Consider the following 12,886-nt stretch of genomic DNA (forward strand, 5'->3'; position numbering starts at 1 on the left):
ACTTGTAACCCCTCCCACGGGGACTGTGGGGGTGTAAGTCGTCCCCAAAGACATAGTTATAAGGTTTTTCGACTACGCTGAATAAAATGGCTATCTCAGAATTTTTATCCGTTGACTTTGGAAAAATAATTAGCGTGGGAGGGGGCCCAGGTGTCCTCCAATTTTTTTGGTCACTTAATAAGGACATTAGAACTTTTCATTTCCGTTAGATTGAGCCAACTCGCAACATTCTAGGACAACTGGGTCGATACGATCACCCCTGGGAAAAAAAACAAAAAAGAACAAAAAACAAACGAACAAATAAAACACGCATCCGTGATCTAGCCTTCTGGCAAAAAATATAAAATTCCACATTTTTGTAGATAGGAGCTTGAAACTTCTACAGTAGGGTTCTCTGATACGCTGAATCTGATGGTGTGATTTTCGTTAAGATTCTATGAATTTTAGGGGGTGTTTCCCCCTATTTTCTAAATAACACAAATTTTCTCAGGCTCGTAACTTTTGACAACTAAGACTAAACTTGATGAAACTTATATATTTAAAATCAGCATTAAATTTCGATTCTTTTGATGTAGCTATTGGTACCAAAATTCCTTTTTTAGAGTTTTGGTTACTATTGAGCCGGGTCGCTCCTTACTACAGTTCGTTACCACGAACAGTTTGATAGTAGCATGTGCGTATTGCCTTTTTCTCAGTTGAACATCGCTTTCATGATCCACTGGAAGTTTCACCTTGACATGTTAAGCTGCTCCACAAATATTGTGGGAATACACTTTTGACTCCCTTTTGACGCCCTTTGACCTTAATACTCCAAGCCTTACAAGTTGTTGTTGCAATTGAAGTAGTAGTCGGAGTAGTTTAGTAGCAGTAATAGTATAAGCAAAAGTAATAGTGGTATTAGTTTTAGTAGTGACATACATACATTACCTTTTTATCAGTCATGGTTCCCCTTTAAGTATTTTCTGAAATTCTCAACGTAATACCCAAGTCAATTCTTGAAATACGCCCTTTTGACAATCTGCAGGCACATAGTGTGTTTTGATTGAGTTCAAATTCCCCCTCAGTATCCTGTCTCATTATCATCTTCATATGTGTAGCTTTAATCGTACTAAAACCGTAGTAGTAGTGGTAGTAGTAGGAACAGTAGTAGCAGTAATAGTATATAATTATTAGCAGTAACAGCAGTAGTAGCATTATTAATAGCAGTAGTAACAGGTATATTTTGACTTTTAGTCAACGGAACACTCATGATGCCCCTGAAGTTTCCTCTTGATATGATAAGCTTTTCCAAAAACATTTCTGATACGTTCGTATCAGCTGTCTAATTCAATGTGTTTTTTTTTCTTAACGCTAATTAAAAAGTAAAGATTTTTTGCTAATCATCCACTCTTGTGTATTTTAAAAGAGCTTTACTGGGTTTTGAGAGAGTCTGTTTTCCAATTCTCTGATTTTTTCTAAACTTAACACTCATTAAAAAGAGAAGATTTTTTTGTTAAATATATAATTCTTGCGTCTTTTAAAAGAGCTCTATGGGATTTGAGAGACTCTTTTCCCTGATTCCATATGGTTTTTATTTACTTGACGCTCATTAAAAAGCAAAGATTTTTTTAAATAAACAATTCTCGTATTTTTTAAAACATTTTTACGGAGCCGCTTTAATACGTGAAACCATGGCCAGCGCCCCCACAATCTCCTCCACCCGATTTCTTTTCTCATTCTTTTGTTTCAACCTGACTTATTTGATTTTTTTTTTTTCAAAAAAAGCAATATCCAAGCAAAATGCTTTGTTACTTTTCTCGTTCTCATGTTCCAACCAGAATTTTTTGACTTCTCCAAAAATACCAATACCCAAGTGGAATTACTGTTTTCTTTTTTTTCATTCTTTTTTTTCAAACAGGATTATCTGGCATTTTTTTTTACAAAAGTAGTAATACCAAATTAGAATTGCTTTGTTTCAACTATTGTTTCATTTTATTGTATATTCATTCTATTGTTTCAACCTGAGTTGTTTGAATTTTTTCGAAAAAAATCAATACCTAAATAGAACTTCTTTGCTTGGTTTTTAGTTCTTATGTTCCAACCAGAATTTTTCGACTTTTCCAAAATACCAATACCCAAGTGGAAATACCACTTTATTTTCTTTTTCGTTCTTTTGTTTCAACCAGGGTTGTCTGACGTTTTCTTAGAAAAATAGAAATACCAAAGTAGAATTGGTTTGTTTCTTTTCATTTTCTATTATTTCAACCAGATTTTTTCGACTTTTTCCTAAAAATATCAATACCTAATTAGAATTGCTTTGTTTCGTCTCTCGTTCCTTTGTTACAACTAAGACTATTTGACTTTTCTTTTCCGAAAAATAGGAATACCATAGTGGAAGTGCTTTGTTCCTTTTCTTATTCTACTGTTTCAACCGGAGTTGCTCAACTTTTCTTTCCCAAAAAATACCCAAGCAGAATAAAATGTATAATAGTTGTGTACTTTCGTGGTTTAGTTTGTCAGTGTCAGCATTAATGGTATTCCCAAGTGTGTTTTGGAAGTTTTTCGTTTGAAACGTAAGATTCAAGTTGTTTAGTTGTGATGTCCGTAGTTTAGATTGTCTGTCTTAGCTTTGTTAGTGTTTCAAAGAGTATTTTGGAAGAAGTTATTTAGTCCTTCTGTTTCCTGGTGTAGCTTGTTTATATTAGCTTTCTTAGTGTTTCCAAGTGTGTTTTGGTAATTTTTCGTTTGAAACACAAGATTTGGATGTTTGGCTATGCTCTTTCGTAGCTTAGCTTGTCTGTGTTAGCACTGTTGATGTTTTCTAATTTGTTTTGGAAGTTTTTATTTGAAGCCTATGATTTTGGATATTTACCTAACCTATTTCCTGGTTTAGCTTGTCTTTGTTTGCTTTGTTGATGCTTCCTAGTGTATTTTGGAAGTTCATCGCTTCAAACGTCAGATTTAGGAGGTTTAGTTGTACTGTTTTGTTGTTTAGGTTGTCGGTGTGAGCTTTATTGATGTTTCAAAGAGTAATTTCGAAGAAGTTCTTTAGGTCTGCTGTTACGTTTTTGAGCTTGTCTGTTAGCTTTATTACTGTATCCTATGTATTTTGGAAGTTTTTATTTGAAACGTATGATTTAGGACGTCTACTTTCGCGGTATTGTATCTAGCTTGTCTGCGTAACCTTTTTTGGTGTTTGCAACTGAGTTTTGGAAGTCTCTCCTTTAAAACGCAAGATTTAATACGTTTAGTTTTGCTGTTTAACGGTTTAGCTTGTCTATTTTAGCGTTGTTGGTACTTCCAAGTTGTTTTTGAAAGTTCTTCGTTTGAATTGTAAGATTTAGGATGTTTAGTTGTGCTGTTTCGTGGCTTAGCTCGTCTACGTTGGCGTTGTTGCTGTTTCCGAGTGTTTTTTACAAATACAAAAACAAAATATGTTTAGTCGTCATATTTCCTGGTTTAGATTGTCTTTGGTAGCTTCCTTGGTATTTCCAAGTGTATTTTGGAATTTTTTTTTTGTTAGAAACGTCTGATTTAGGGGGTTCTGTTATGGCGTTTCAAGATTTAGCTTGTTCGTTTTAGATTTTTTGCTGTTTCAAAGTCTATTCTGGAAGTTTTCTTTCGAAATGTTAAAATGTTAGCGTTGTTACAGTTTCCAATTGTAATTGACAAATGCAAAATAAAAATATGTTTAGTCGTTATCTTTCCTGGTTTAGCTTGTCTTTTGTAGCTTTCTTGGTATTTCCAAGTGTATTTTGGGTTTTTTGTTTGAAACGACTGATTTAGGGTGTTTTGCTGTGGTGTTTCAAAATATAGCTTGTTCGTTTTAGCTTCTTGTCCCAATAAGTCTATTTTGGAAGTTTTTGTTTGAACCGTTAAAATGTTAGCGTTGTTGCTGTTTCCAAGTGTATTTGACAAATGCAAAATGAAAATATGTTGAGTCGTCATGTTTCCTGGTTTAGCTTGTCTTTGGTAGTTTTCTTCATATTTTCAAATGTACTTTGGAAGTTTTTCGTGTGAAACATATGACTTAGGGTGTTTTGTCGTGTTGTTTCATGATTTGGCTTATTTGTTTTAGCTTTTTTTGGTGTTTCAAAGTCTATTCTGGAAGTTTTCATTTGAAATGTATGATTTAGGATTTTAGTTATGTTATTTCACAAATTTGCTTCTCGTTTTCGATGTTTCGAAGAGTATTTTGGAAGAAATTGTTTAGTTTTACTGTTTCGTGCTGTTTAGCTTGACTGTTTTAGCATAGTTGGTGTTTCCAAGTGTATTTTGGAAGTTTTTGTTTGAAATGTAAGATTTAGGAAGTTTAGTTGTGGTGTTTCATACTTTGGCTTCTCTTTGTTCATGTTTAACAAGAGTGTTTTGGAATTAATTGTTTAGTTTTGCTGTTTTGTGGCTTAGCTTCTCGGTTAGCTTTGTTGATATTTCAAAGTGTATTTTGGAAATTCTTCATTTGACAACTAAGGATGCTTTGTTGCGCTCTTTCATGGTTTAGCTCTGTAGATGTTTCAGAGAGTATTTTTGAAGAAGCTGTATTGTTCTGCTGTTTCACGGTTTAGCTTGTCTTTGCTAGCTTTGTTAGTGTTTCCAAGTTTATTTTGGAAGCTTTTGTTTGAAACACATGATTAAGATGTCTACTTGTGGTGTTTTTTCATCTAGCTTGTCTGAGTTGGCTCTATTTATGTTTTCAAGTCCGTTTTGGAAGTTTTTCGTTTGAAATGTGTCATTTAGGACGTTTTGTTTCGCTGTTTTTTGGTTTATCCTATGTGTGTTAGCATTCATGGTGTTTCAAAGGGTATTTTGGACGAAGCTCCTTAGTTCTACTGTTTCGCACTTTAGTTTGTCAGTGTTAGCTTTGGTGCTATTTCCAAGGGTGCTTTAGAAGTTTTTTCGTTTGAAGACAATGATCTAGGAGGTTTAGTTTTTCTGTTTCGTGGTTTAACTTGTCCTGCTTTAAAGTAGTTAGTGTTTCCAAGTGTATTGGCTTTGTTGCTGCTTCTAAGAGTGCTTTGGAAGTTTTTCATTTGAAACATCTGATTTAGGATGTTTAGTTGTGCTGTTTCTTGGTTTAGCTTGTTTGATTATGGTTCCAAGTTTATTTTGGAAGTTTTCGTTTGAAATGTATGATTCAGGATGTTTAGTTGTGTTGTTTCGTAGTTTAGTTTGTCTGTATTAGCTTTGTTCTGTCAAAGAGTATTTCGGAAGAAGTTGTTCTCGAAAAGAATTGTAGATATACAATATAAAGATTTAAATTAATTGTATGTAACAGTCTGATGTTGTTTTTTAAGGATTCAGCAATTTTCTTACATAATAATAGGTTAGATTAACCTGTTAAAAAGATGAATTTTTAGGTAACAAAACAGTCGTCTTACGTGAATACATTAAAACCGTAAATAAACCTGTAAACCTGAACTAAAGCATTAATAAAACATGTGAATTTCAAAGATTTAATATCTTAGATGGAAAAAGCTGAATAAGGATGAATTGCCTATCTTTATATGTTTATAGCATCTTCCCAATGTATTTTACAAAGTAAAAAAAGAAAAATTCAAAGGAAATATTAAAGTGTAGTTTGGTAGGAGGATGAATCTGAATAGATAGATAGATATCTATCAAACAGTTCGTGGTAACGAACTGTAGTAAGGAGCGACCCGGCTCAATAGTAACCGAAACTCTAAAAAATTTTGATACCAATAGTTACATCAAAAGAATAGCATTTTAATGCTAATTTTAAATATATAAGCTTCATCAAGATTAGTCCTACCCATCAGAAGTTACGAGCCTTAGAAAATTTGCCTCATTTTAGAAAATAGGGGGAAACCTCTCTTAGCAGTCATAGAACTTTAACGAAAATCACACCATCAAATTCAGCGCATCAGAGAACCCTGATGTAGAAGTTTCAAGCTCATATCTACAAAAATGTGGAATTTTACATTTTTTGCCAAGATCACGCATGCGTGTTTTTTTTCCAGGGGTGATCGTATCGACTCAGTGGTCCTAGAATATCGCGATAGGGCTCATTCTAACGGAAATTAAAAGTTCTAGTGCCCTTTTTAAGTGACCAAAAAAATGGAGGGCACCTAGGCTCCCTCCAACGCTAATTTTTTCCCCAAAGTCAAGATTTTCTAGCATTATTTAAAAAAAAAACAATTAAAAAATAAAAATGAAAAGTTTTTTCAACTGAAAGTAAGAAGCATCATTAAAACTTAAAACGAACAGAAATTATTACGCACATGAGAGGTTTACCTCCTCGTAATACCACGTTCTATACGCTAAAGTTTTTTTTTAGTAGTTTCAACCATTCATTCTACGGCCTTTGTGATTCAGGGGTCATTCTTAAGGAATTGGCACAGAATTTAAGCTTTAGTGTAAAGAGCGAGGTATTGACGAGGGGGTGAACCCCCTCATATACGCAATAGAAAATACGAATATAAAAGTTCACTACGTAAGTTAATTCGTAAGTTACGTAAATTTTTTACTAATGAAAACGTTCGTAAGAAATTAAAAGTTTTATTTGCCTTTTTAAGCAATCAAAAAATTGGAGGGCAAATAGGCCTACTCCCTCGCTCCTTTTTTTCAAAATCTTCCGATTAAAACTATGAGAAAGCCATTTAGTTAAATTAATATAGAAATTTCGTTTAATTGTTTACGTGCAGAGAGCCAAGATCAAACATGTATTAATTCAAAAACGTCCAGAAATCAAATAAAAAAACAACAAGTTTTTTAACTAAAAGTAAGGAGTGACATTAAAACTTAAAACGAACAGAAATTACTCCGTATATGAAAAGGGCTTTTCCTGCTCAACGCCCAGCTCTTTACGCAAAAGTGTTTTTACTATTTTAAAAGTAGAGTTAATAGAAAGAATCAAACTTTAGCGTAAAGGGCGGGGCGTTGAGGAGGAAAAGCCCTTTTCATTTACGGAGTAATTTCTGTTTCTTGTAAGTTTTAATGTCGCTCCTTACTTTTAGCTAAAAAACTTGTTTTTTTATTTAATTGCAACAAAAGCCACTTAGGGGTCATGGCAAAAAACAACAAATAGCACAAAATAATACCACATGATAATTACTCACATAACAGGGTGTATAACAATAACTATGAAAAACCATAACAAATACAATTGCAAAAAAGGTGCATAATACCATAAAACTCACATAATTACACAAAATTTCACACACATTATCAATATATTTTAAATGTTTTAAAGCTACGTGATTATGGTTTCAAAAAAGAAAAAAAAAATGCTTCAAGCACACCATATAAAAAATAACTTTCAACATTCTTTTCTTGTTCCACCTTTTCGTCCGCCCTCCAAAAATATCTCTCTGTGCACATAGCTACACGCACGTACCTCCCCGCATTCTTAATATCAACTTTCAACTTACTTTTTAAAATTCCAACCATCTAATTTTTCCCATTTACCCCAATCCCAAAACTTTCTATCCTCAATTCCGTTAACTCCTTACAATTGCACGTAAAGTGCTCTAAGTCCTCCTTTTCTCCGCACATCGGGCAAAAGAACAGGCCCCTCTGTGACCTAAACCTCCCCAAATACTTCCTTCTTTCACCTAAAGGCATAAAACTATCTCTTATTGAAATGACCCATCTTATATCCTCCCCCTGAAGTCCCACTTTAAAATAGTATTCCTCTCCCCATACCTCCATGACCTCCACGTACACACCCAGAGACGCTGCCGTGGTCTGACTTGCATGCCATAACTGGATCTCCTGCTCTTGCAGTACAATCTTTACCTGTTTTGCCACGGATCTTTCTTCTCCTCCTATGCATACCCCCTGATTCCAGATTCCTGACATCCCACAATTATTAAAAATTTTCCTTATTTGATTTGGCCATGAGTCTTTTCTATTATTCTTTATTATTTCTCTGTATGCAACCTTAATTACTCTATCCCCAGGCAATGATGTTATACTTTCCCAAAACTTAACCATTTTTACTAGTCTCCTATTCCTAAGAGTGTCAATGCCTAAATCTCCTCTTATTACTAGACTATAAAACCTATCATTTTAACCTAACAGTCTCTTAAAATACCTTAGCTGAATCCTTTCTAACCCGACGTAGATAACTTCGAAGACCACACTGCCTTCCCATGACGAAAGTAAAACAGTTCAAAATAGGGATGAAACCTTTTAATTGACAGTGAACAGACATAAAAAGTTTTAACTGGATATTTCGAACACATACACAGTGTAAGCAATTAAAGTGTAATGCAGTGTTCAATTAAAAGGTTTCATCCCTATTTTGAACTGTTTTAATTTCCTTTCTAACCCCAATCCTTTCTCACATCCCCACAATTCTGGTCCATAATATACTATTGAAATCAGCTTCCCCTCAAAAATTCTCTTCTGCAGCTTAACTTTAATGGCCGCAATCCTTAAATCATTGAGTTCATCAGTTTTAGATTCATTTATATACCAAGCTACAATAATTCTAATATTTAGCCGTAATCTAGGAGAATAATCAAAACTTGATTAAATATAAGGATGAATTTGCCTATTTTTATATGTTAATAGTATCTTCTTAATATATTTAACAAAGTAAAAAAGGATCATTCAAAGGAAATATTAAAGTGTAGTTTGGTAAGAGGATGATTGTGAATATCGGCTACTGAATAAAAAAAATGGCTAACCGGTGAATAATTACGCTGCATGACTACAGAAAAATAATTTCTCAAAATTTTGCATAAAGATCATAAAGATTAAAGAATTACTTGTTGTAGGGTACTAACTGTGTTGAGTAAAATTTTCAACAAACTTGAATTTAAAAACACAGCCCCTAAAACTTCCAATTTTCTAGGCAAACGGCCAAGCCTCTTTTCTTCCATCTTAATGGGTAATCAAGATATTTAGGAGCTTCTGTCCTCTATAATGCTTCTTTTTTATTATTATTTTTTTATTATTTTTTGCTTGCAGAACTAGTTTAAATTTGTGGTTTTGAAATCAAGATTTATTACTATCCTGAATATCTAACAACTTTATGTTGACTAAAAACTTTATTACTGCCAAAAAATAAATACTTCAAGATAGTCATAAATTTACCAAAAGTTTTTTTCTTAAGACATACATGAAAAAAATAAAGCAGTTTTTTTCCGCTTGCGAGTAAAGATCAAAGTTGAAGTTTAGAAATAACACAAAATTGCCCTAATTATACCATAACTGAAACCCTTTTCAATTCCCATCCTCACACCAGATTTATAACTTAAAAAATGAATCAATTAGACATCAGGAGATAGGAAAATAGAAATTTTTATTTTGCCAGTCTTTGTAACTTTCAGCCATGACTGTTGTCACTTTTAAGAACCCAAGCCTTTCGATAATTTCTTTGTCCATGTCAAGCCCAAAAATACCAGGGTCTTTCAAAAATTTCAGAGCCAAACGGTCATGTTAAGAGAATATTATATAGAATTAATTAGTAGTTTTGAAGTATAGAATGATGTATTCAGCAATAGAAAGAGCTAAAAAGTACTGTAGCTTTATGTCAAATTTATGAAAAACGAAGAATTGTAAACACTGGCTTGAACATTCAGACATAAACTACCTCTAAATTATAATGGAAAAACCTACAAACCTAAGATATAAGAGTTTTATGTGATAAGAGGGAATTGAATTATTAAGAGCGAGATGACAGCTATGGGTTGACCTCTGTTTGCGAATATGATCTGTAAAAGGATTGATTCCTAAAGAGCATATTCATCATAAAGTAATGCCTGTTGGTAAAGTACTTTACATCGTTGAAACAATAAAACAAAGGAATAAAAGTAGCGTAAAGACCTGTAAATCTTCGCTTGAGGTGTACTCAGGGAGTCTAAGGGGCTTACATCTTCCCAGCGGTTGTACATACTGCAGAGATATCAGAGAAGAATGTTCTTATTGGTTGTTTTAATTGTTTATTTATTTTTTACAAGAGAAATAAGCGAATTCACGAATTTTGTTATTTCAAATGCAGATTGTTCTAATTGTTATCGTTTTTTAAATACCCCCTTCAAATAAATCAAGAAGACAAATCGTATGATTATATACAAATAGACTGTAATAAACTAAGCCCCCCTCTTATTCTCTTGACATAATCTCTGCTTACACACCTGAACAACATTCTACACTTCCTTGTTAGTATATCAAGGGTAGCGTGATAGTGCTGCCAATGTTGGCGGAAAGCCATTTGCTTTCCGCCAACATTCCGAAATTTCTGGCAACATTCCGCCAACATTTCCGAAAGTATATTTGCTTATTTTTTTAGACTATGGCACTTCGCATAGAAGTTGTTGTCGATAAACTTCAAAAGGAGCTCATGCGATAGGAAATTGTAAGTTTTAGTGTCCTTTTTAATAGTCTAAAATACATCATTTCCGAGACACATCCAATCACAATTTGGTACAGTCATTTTGTTCAGCATATTTGAAATGTCAAGTAAAAATGTCTTTGGGGTGACAACCTCCCCCACGGTCCTCAGGGTAAGGGCTATAAGTTATACTAGTTTCCAATTGTTGACATTCAAGATTTTATGGAAGTGTTGGTCGTAGGAAGTCCGAAAATGATTCATTCAATGGGAAATCAGAAGAACTAGCGTCCTTTTTAGAGTCAACAGTGATCAAATGGCAACTAGCCCTTCTCTCACGTTCTCTTTTCCTTAATGCATTCAATACAAATTTTAAGATAGCCATTTTGTTCAAAATAGTCCAAAGATCAAATAGTGTGGTCTTCAGGGTTGAAACAACCCCGAATACATATAAGGTTTTTATGAAAAGGGTGGTTGTGGTATTGGGAATCGAAAGTTCTAGTTCCGTTTTAAGAGTCAAATGTCGTGAAGGGCAGCCAACCAAACCCCCCCCCCCCGATTTCCTATTTTCCTGGAAGTATCTCATCAAAATTGTGGGATAGTTATTTTGTTAAAAATAGGCCAAATAACTAGTAACGAATTCTTCAGGGTTGACACAGTCCACCAGAGTCCTAGGTAAGGTTTGCAAGGTTATGCCCTGGGGACATCTAATGTTATAGGGAATGGCTGGTGCAACAAATTTTATACAGGGCTCATTTGATTGGAATTGAAGTTAAAGTGCTCTTTTTAAAAGTAAAAAGTGATTTGAGGGCATTCAGCCTCCAACATCCATCATTTTCCAAAACAAACATCCAATCACAATTTTGAGACACCTATTACGGTTGATTGTATATGGCTTTGCTGTTTTACCTATGTGATTGTATGGATGAGTAGGGTTAAGGCCTCATTCAGATGCTGATCTATATTAATCACTAATGTAGGAGAACAGTCTTCCTTTTCTCCTTCTGTTTTTTTTTTTTTTTTTTTTTTTTTTTTTTTTTTTTTTTTTTTTTTTTTTTTTTTTTTTTTTTTTAATGTGTTTGTGCTTTCGCCTTGGAGATTTTTCTTTTCTATATATATATATATATATATATATATATATATCAAATCTTTCTTTACATAGGTTTGGTCACTGCAGGAATCAATAGCTATTTCCACCTATTTACCATTTAGTTCGCCACATTCTTTGTGTGATTCTGCAAATGCGCTAAGTTTTCTTATATTTGAGGCTTCAAACCCTTGCGGTCATTTCATATGTCTGGTACTTTTTCCCATTCTCTTGGGATCGACCGTTGTGGCATCTATCGTTTCTTGGATTGCCCTGCTTTCCCTTGGGCCCATCATCCCTTGTTTTGCAGTTATTGTCCTGAATTTTATTTGCGTTACGGCAATCAGAGGTACAATGTCCACGTTTATTACAGTTAAAACAGGTGGCCTAATATCATATTGTTCCTGTTTTTTACCGTATTTCCCGAGAAATAGATGCTATAGTGGCTGACGGAGTTGCAAGGGTAGCACGTTAATTCTGTTTGCCTTTGTCATGTCTGGCTTACAACGTTTTTATTTTCTGTGTACTCTCTGAGTATTCATTCCTGCTACAACCTCCAAGCCTTGCTATTGGCGGGATTACGTCACTTATTATTTCAGTATGTCTATCTGCTAATTCCGTCATACCTTCTATCGTTTGGGTGTTTTTCTCTTTTGAGTATCTTGTCATATTTGGATAGGTATTTCCTAGAAATTGATCAATCACTTTTTTTCTATCACTTCCATCATCTTTGCTTTTACCTCCTCTGGGTCTTCAAACATTCTTTAAGCTTTTAGCTCCAGCCATTTTAAACACGTATCTTTCAATTTGGTCCCGTATTTTTTGCAAGTTTCGTTGAGTCGCTTTCTTTCGCATCTGAACCTTCTTTGAAAGTGCTCGGGGAGGGTTGAAACTTTTCAAAAATTGCTTGTTTTAATCTTTCAATATCTCTTGGGTAGTACACCAGTAATGCCTTAAAAGCTGTTTGTGGTTTGTAGTTAAGGAAGGGCCGAATTAATGTCACCCAGTTTTCTCTCGGCCATCCTTTTAGTTCCTCAGTTGTTTTTTTTCAAAATTGTGGAGATATAAATGTACATCTTCATTTTTTCATTGGTTGAATGTTTATTGTATGCATTAAATGTATTATAGACGACCTTTGAGGCTCTTGGAAATTTCTCCCTGAAATTATCTCCATCAGTTGTTTTCTTTCTTCTCTTATCTGCCTCCTTCCTTTGTTCTCTGGCGATTCTTTCATTCTCCTCTTTTTTCTTTGGCTATTTCATTTCTCTCTTTCCTTTTTATCTCCCTCTTCTTTTTGCACTTAGTGATTCAGCATTTGCGTAAGATCTAGTTTGTCGTGACCCCCTGCTGGACATTGATCTTCGACTACCTGCTACTGGGTCTGTTTTGATTCCTTCTGTCATTATATTCTCTTAATTCTTTGTATGAGTCAGTTCGTTTTCTATTTCATCTTTATTTGTATTTTTCTTACTCGCAGCTCCCCTTCATTTTACATAGCATCCGAGGGGTAAGTTGGTTTTGCT

General features: G+C 34.1%; 1 protein-coding gene across 3 annotated transcripts in view; it reads left to right on the top strand.

Moving 5' to 3' along the window:
- Nucleotides 1-12,886, top strand: part of LOC136033983 (orexin receptor type 2-like) — a 232,175-nt gene that overhangs the window by 15,708 nt on the left and 203,581 nt on the right. Inside the window, exon 2 of one of the 3 annotated variants that reach the window (XM_065715013.1) lies at nucleotides 10,238-10,303. The exons of the other annotated variants lie outside the window; for them this stretch is intronic. The gene's annotated coding sequence lies outside the window, so the exon portion shown is untranslated. The remainder of the gene's footprint in view (nucleotides 1-10,237; nucleotides 10,304-12,886) is intronic. 3 annotated transcript variants of the gene reach the window in all.

Source organism: Artemia franciscana, chromosome 12 (assembly GCF_032884065.1).
Source record: "Artemia franciscana chromosome 12, ASM3288406v1, whole genome shotgun sequence".
Lineage (NCBI taxonomy): Eukaryota > Metazoa > Arthropoda > Branchiopoda > Anostraca > Artemiidae > Artemia > Artemia franciscana.